Source organism: Pteropus medius, unplaced genomic scaffold, assembly GCF_902729225.1.
Source record: "Pteropus medius unplaced genomic scaffold, Ma_sr-lr_union100, whole genome shotgun sequence".
NCBI lineage: Eukaryota > Metazoa > Chordata > Mammalia > Chiroptera > Pteropodidae > Pteropus > Pteropus medius.
In genome coordinates, this window is record NW_024348304.1 from 7251705 (window position 1) to 7258399 (window position 6695).

General features: G+C 32.0%; 1 pseudogene; it reads left to right on the forward strand.

Annotated features, from left to right (window-relative positions):
• The first annotated feature begins 2884 nt into the window (after positions 1-2884).
• On the forward strand, positions 2885-3004 carry LOC120616281 (uncharacterized; annotated as a pseudogene).
• Positions 3005-6695: the final 3691 nt, after the last annotated feature.

Genomic DNA, 6695 nt, shown 5'->3' on the forward strand with positions numbered 1-6695 from the left:
GGATGAAGAATTTAAGTTCATTTTATCACTTTGTTTTAAAGACAATCGAAGGATCTTGAAACAACCAAGAGGTTGTTATAATTTTTTTAAAAAGATAAAAAATCTATAGTGGAAATAATTAAAGGTTTGAGGGCACATAGACTGCTGATTAAAACAGTTAATGCCTATGATATAATTTTGACTCTTAAAGAGATATATATTTAACATGTAACACTTTTAAGAGATGCTAAAATTGTAAAAACTCTAAAATGAGCAATAATTACACAAACATTTAATGATAATAGCAAATTTGATAAGTGTCCCTTTGTGTATTCATAGTGAACTATTATATAATTATACATACATACATAATTATATATTCATACATATATCTCATGGGAATATATACCTGACTTTTATGTCTAAACCAATAAAAGAAGTCTTCCTAGATTCATATATACCAAAATTGAATCTAAAACTATGTTTTCAAAACTCTTATCTAATTCTACTCTTATCTAAAAATAAAATGATTTTTCCTGTCATTAACTGTAGTTTTCATGAAGTATTTCTGGTAGTTCTTTTTTTTCCCCCAACTAATCTATGAAAACCATAATTTAACCTTAGACTATTAGAATACCTTCCAGATGTGTCATATTGTCCTTATTATCTTAATCACTAAATCACAGCAAATGCATTTAAATGAAAAAAAAAATTATTTTACTCAAAGAATATTTGTATTTTTCTATTATCATTTTATTTTTAAATTAGATTTGCTGGGGTGGCATTGGTTAATAATTATATAGGTTTCAAGACTATAATTCAATAATATATCATCTGTATATTACATTGTGGGTTCACCACCCAAAGTCAAATCTCTTTCTGTCACCATGTATTTAACTCCCTTAACCTCTATCTACTTCTGCCTCCCCACCGCCCCTTTTCCCTCTGGTAACCACTAAACTTCTGTCTGTGTCTATGACTTTGTGTTGGTTTGTCTTGTCCATTTTTGCTTTCAATTTTATATCCCACATATGTGTTAAATCATGTGGTTCTCAACTTTTTCGTTTTACTCACTTATTTCACTTAGCATGATTATGTCAAGATTCATCCATGTTGTAACAAATGGCAGTATTTTATCTTATGGCTGAGTAATATTCTATTGGATATATATATATACCATATCTACTTTGTCCAACATCTATTGAAGGGCACTTAGGTTTTTCTCTATTGACAGTTGGCCACTGTGAATAGTGCTACAATGAATATCAAGGGTGTATGTATCTTTACAGATAATTTTTTTTTTAATTTCTTGGGTAAATATCCAGAAGAGTGATTGCTGGGTATACGGTAATTCTATTCTAAATTTTTTGAGGAACCTCCATACTGTTTCCCATAGTGGTCGTACCAATTTACATTCCCCCCAGCAGTATATGAAGGTTCCTTTTCTCTGCATCCTCTCCAACACTTGTTATTACTTGTCCTGTTGATGACAGCCATTCTAACAGGTGTGAGGTGGTATCTCATTGTGTTTTTGATTTGCATTTTTCAATAGCTAGTGAAGTTGAGCATCTTATCATATGTCTGTTTGTCATTTGTATGTCTTCTTGGGAGAAGTGAGAAGTGTCTATTCAGGTCCTTTGCCCAATTTTTTTTTAACTTAAATTTATTTATTTATTTTTTATGGTGACATTGGTTAACAAAATCCAATAAGTGTCAGCTGTACACTTTAACAGTAAGGCATATATATATATTTACACTGTGTGTTCACCTCTCATAGTTAGATTTCTTTCTGTCACAACATATTTGACCCCCTTTATCCTGTCTACCTCCCCCCTACCCCCATATTCTACCCTCTGGTAACCACTAGTCTATAGTCCATGTTCATGAGTCTCTGTTCTGTTCATTTGTTGCTTTTAGGTTTATATCATACATATTATTGATATCATGTGATTCTTAACTTTTTCTGTCTGGCTTATTTCACTTAGCATGATTATCTCAAGGTCCATCCATGTTGCTGCCAAGTGTTAAAATTTAAATAAGAAAATGAGTGCTTTTTTTCTAAAGGGGCAAAAAAAAAAATGTTATCGAGCTCCAAGGAGTCACTGCCATGTTGGAGAGAGCTTTCTATAGACACTATAACTAATAATTCTGAAGAATAATTCTGACTAGAACTTTGGTCAAATTTGCTACCCACTTTTGTATTGTAGTTTCTTCTATTTCGTAGAGTGAATGACAGTCAGTGGCTCATTAGGTGAAGGCAATGTAGAACATTGAAGAGCTGGGAAGGTAGAAAAAAATACAACTCCATGCAAGTATCACTTTGTACAGAGCTAATACTGGTTAAGGTGTGTATAGGTTCCATTTAACTATACCTCACTGTATGGAGCACATGTAGGAACCCAAAGAAAAAAAGTTCCTGCCCTAAATAAGTTCAAAACTCAGTTATTTGAGGAGAGAAGTAATAGCTGCTGATAAAATAAAAGGAAGCATATTAAAAAATTCAGTATGATTTGTTTTATTTTGAACAGATAGATATTCGTGAGATGATATAATTAAAAATCAGAAAGAGCCAAAAAACAGAAACTCTAGTTCAACATTTTATAAAGCCATGGCCACCACAAATGAAAAGACCTATTTATAATTACGGATGGGTACAGAAAAAGCGATAACTCTGTGTGTGTGTGTGTGTGTATGTGTGTGTATATATATGCGTATATATACATATTTAATATATATTAAACATACAATAATATATACTTAATATTAAATCCTTTATAATTTGGCACATTATTAAGTGGCAATAATTTGATAAAACAGAATAAGAGTCTACATCATCGGTAAGTTCCATCATTGAAAATTAGAGAAGCTACATGATCCCTTACTATTTTAAAAAAAGAACGATGCTGTCTACAATAATGCCCACCCTGAACAAGCCCAATCCCGTCTGATCTCGGAAGCTAAGCAGGGTCGGGCCTGGTTAGTACTTGGATAGGAGACCGCCTAGGAAGACCAGGTGCCGTTGGAGTAAAAAGTAAAAAAAAAATAATGGATTGTAAGCTGACCGGGATCCTCTGTGAGGTCAACCAAGGGGTGCCTCACCAAAAAAAAAAAAAGAATGATGCGTGTCACCTATTAGCAAATACATTATGTACACATATCGGTGCAAAAATTTTTCTTCAAAATATATTTTGTAGGAAAGCAAGATATTATATTATATATTAAAATTTTTGTAAGATTATTTTTTGGGCTGGACGAATGCCCTAAATAGTGAAGTGCTGGGTAATTAAATTTGAAAAATGTATTATGATCACAGCTCAAAGGAAAAGCTGTTCGATTTAAAAAAAAGAGAAACAGAGAAGAGAAAATGAGATAGGGGTTCAGAATGCAGACTTACATTTTTCTCATGTGAGAAAAGCTAAAGATTTTATTGACTATTTCCCTGAAAGTGTGATATCTCATCCCTGTTTCTAATAAAAATCTCTCTGAACAGCAATTCAACATGTCTTAGATGTGAACACAGAAACTATTAGAATAAACTATGATTTAGGTTTCTAGCATGTGATCACTCTAGATGTATAAGGCTGACGATATTTTGATGCAGTGTTATTTCAAAATCTAAAAAAAGAAATGGAAAGTAAAATATCAATATTAAATAACTAATGCATGTGTCAGATTTCATATGATGACTGTTGTATGAGAATTTCTGGTCCAACAAAATCTTTTCATGTTTAATTATAATTTGATCCTTTAAAATACTTTTGTTCTGTTTTTGCAGGCAATAGAAAACCTAGTATAGTGCAACCTACATTCTGATAACAAGTAGAATATTTAGAACATAGTGACCTGTACTTTTATTGCATGTTATTATTTGTCAGATAGATTGGAAAAAGGTAATACATACGTACATATCCATATTCTTACATGTGTATGACTTTCACATATATTTACATAAAGTATACATGTGAATTATCTGTCCTATCTATATCGTATATAATTGTATATTTATTCTGAAAATTAAAAAAAAACATAACTGTATTATCTTTAAAAACTCCAATTCTCTAAATCCAATATTTTTTCAATACTATAATAGAAAACACTTTACCTTGATTTAAGAATATAGAAACTTTTTTTAGTACATGGAATGATTATATAATCCTTAAGTTAACTTGGAGGTCAAAATATTGAAGTTTAGTTTTTTTAATAATGAATGTAAAACAAAATGCCCCAAAGGATGTGGCCTTAGAATTAAAAATATACACAAATAAGAAAACATCATCTTAGTAATAGCCCTGGCTAAAGTTTATTATGAACAGTATATAAGGTGAAAATCTCACAGAGCATATTCATATAGCAGTGTATATATATAGATATGCAAATGTCTATGATCCAGGTTAATCTTTTTGAAAGTAAAGTCAGTGTGTTGTAGGAGGCATTGGTTTAGATGGTATGTGTGTTGAAACTATGACTAAAATATGCGTTATGTATTCGCACCTGTTGAGAAAGATCTTTTAAAACTGAGAACACAGAAAGAAAACAGTGATTTCCTGTTATCAGAAAACTTCTCACTTTTTCTTAATATATTAAATGTTACCAAGGTAATTCAATATAAAGATCAGTCTAACACATAGATTTCCGGAAGATTAGACTTGATCTTTTTTCTTGATTGTTGCTTGGAATAATTTGTAAGATACATAAAATTTGAAATAGGGAATTATATATGTCATCTCCTATCCATAAGATAAAGATTAAGATTATATAAATCATCCAGGGAAAATATGGAGAAGCATAGTTTGAATCTAACAAATTAACTATATCTGAGCTGTAAAATATAATAGATAAGGAAGCATTCTAAAGCAACAGAGAATATAGGGCTTCCTGCGGAGTGTCATCTCAAAGATGTGTGGGATGTTAGTGAGCCCTTTTTTATAGTAAAAAGTCAATCTCCAAGAGGAGGAGGATGAAAGCAATTAAAAGTACACAGAAGAGCGATTTCGAGATCTCCTTAGCTTCATAATTCAATGTCAGAGTAGATCTAACCCAATTAAATACGTGTATCATTTCCATCTCTATAGCCACCCCCCAAGCAAGAAAAGAGAACCAAAAATATTTTTCTGAGGATTAAAGAAAAATGAGTAATTTATAGATATAAGATCTAAAAATATAGTAGTAGGCAGGAATTATTTCTTGATCTATGGAAGCTTGAAAAGTTAAAATGTAAAAAATAAGACTGAATGCTGATCAAGGGAGGTGGGATCAGCAAAGACCCCTAGAAGACTGAATGGTGAGGTCAGGAAAAGAAGATGCCCAGTGAATCCTGTGGGCGGGGCTCTTTGAGGAGCTAAGGAGTATAAATTCACCTGAGGGGACACTAAATGTGTATATTAAGTGGAGAAACATTTTCTGTGAAAGGTACAGCCAGGAGAGTGTCATCAGTTCAGCTTGAACAGAGAAGAAGGCAAACCCCAACATTTGAGTTCTCAGTAATGAAAAGCAAACATTTTCACAGGTTTAGTGTGAGTTTAATGGGTTGATAAATGCTGTGGTCCCCTTGTAATTCTTATTTATTTCTCTTCCATATTACTCCAAGTTTTAATCATTTTAAGAGCCATTTATTTTCATTTTTCCATATCCCTCAATTTGAATCCAGCCTTTACTAATATAACAACAATCACTCCAGTGTAAAGGGTAAAAAACAGATGTGATTTAAGGACTTCACTTTTTTCTTCCAAAGACTTATAAGATGTGAGCTGGAAAAAGTAAAGGAAAGAGCATGATGACAGGAACTTGAGAAAGAAAAAAAAAAAGTGATACCTATATCTCTGCATGTGGGAAGCTGCAGAAGGAGTTTCTATCCCAAAGATGAGGAAGCCCCATGGATAGAAATCACCACCAAGCCACTTAGGACATGGCACCGTACATTTCTTTAAATAAAACAGTGTCTCTCTATTTGGGACACATCAGGCCTCCTGAGAAGCAACTGTGACAATTGGATGCCTCATATGGTTCACACAGGTATTCAGGAAACACTTATTGGTGACCAGATTAGAACTGAATGGCATGTGAATGTCCTAGAAAACCTAGAAAGCCTCCCTTCTCCACACTATTATCAACATAAGTGGTCTATGGATTTTTAAAATAGTCAATAGTTTCTGATAAATAAGAATCTAATATATTAACATTTTGTTAATATATTTGAGAAAATTCTCTTCCATTAAGTTAAGTATGCCAGAAGGGAGAAAATGTCAAAATTAGTAATAATAATAATAATAATAATAATAATGTGAGCAGAAATATGTATTTAAAGATGTAAAGTGTATATGTACAGATTTTAAATTTAAATATATGTGTATATATTTATATGTGTATGTGTGTATATGTGTGTGTGTGTGTGTGTATACACACACACACACACACATACACACACACACACACACACATATATTCGCAAATGGTTTTGACCATGAGAAAATTTAGAAGCTGAGTAAGTCAGCAGTAAGCGTGCAATTAGTATGAAATCCTAATTAACTTATAGCATCAAGAACAGTTTGGGGTATGAGGTTAATTGAGTAGAAGAGGAATGCGTTATAGGAATATAGAGCTATATTTTATTTATAAATTGTTCCTAATTCAATCTAACAATAACAGTACAGTGCCACAAATGAGAATATAAATGAATGCACAATTACTTTGTGTAATTTTGACTTGAAGTCATAAAA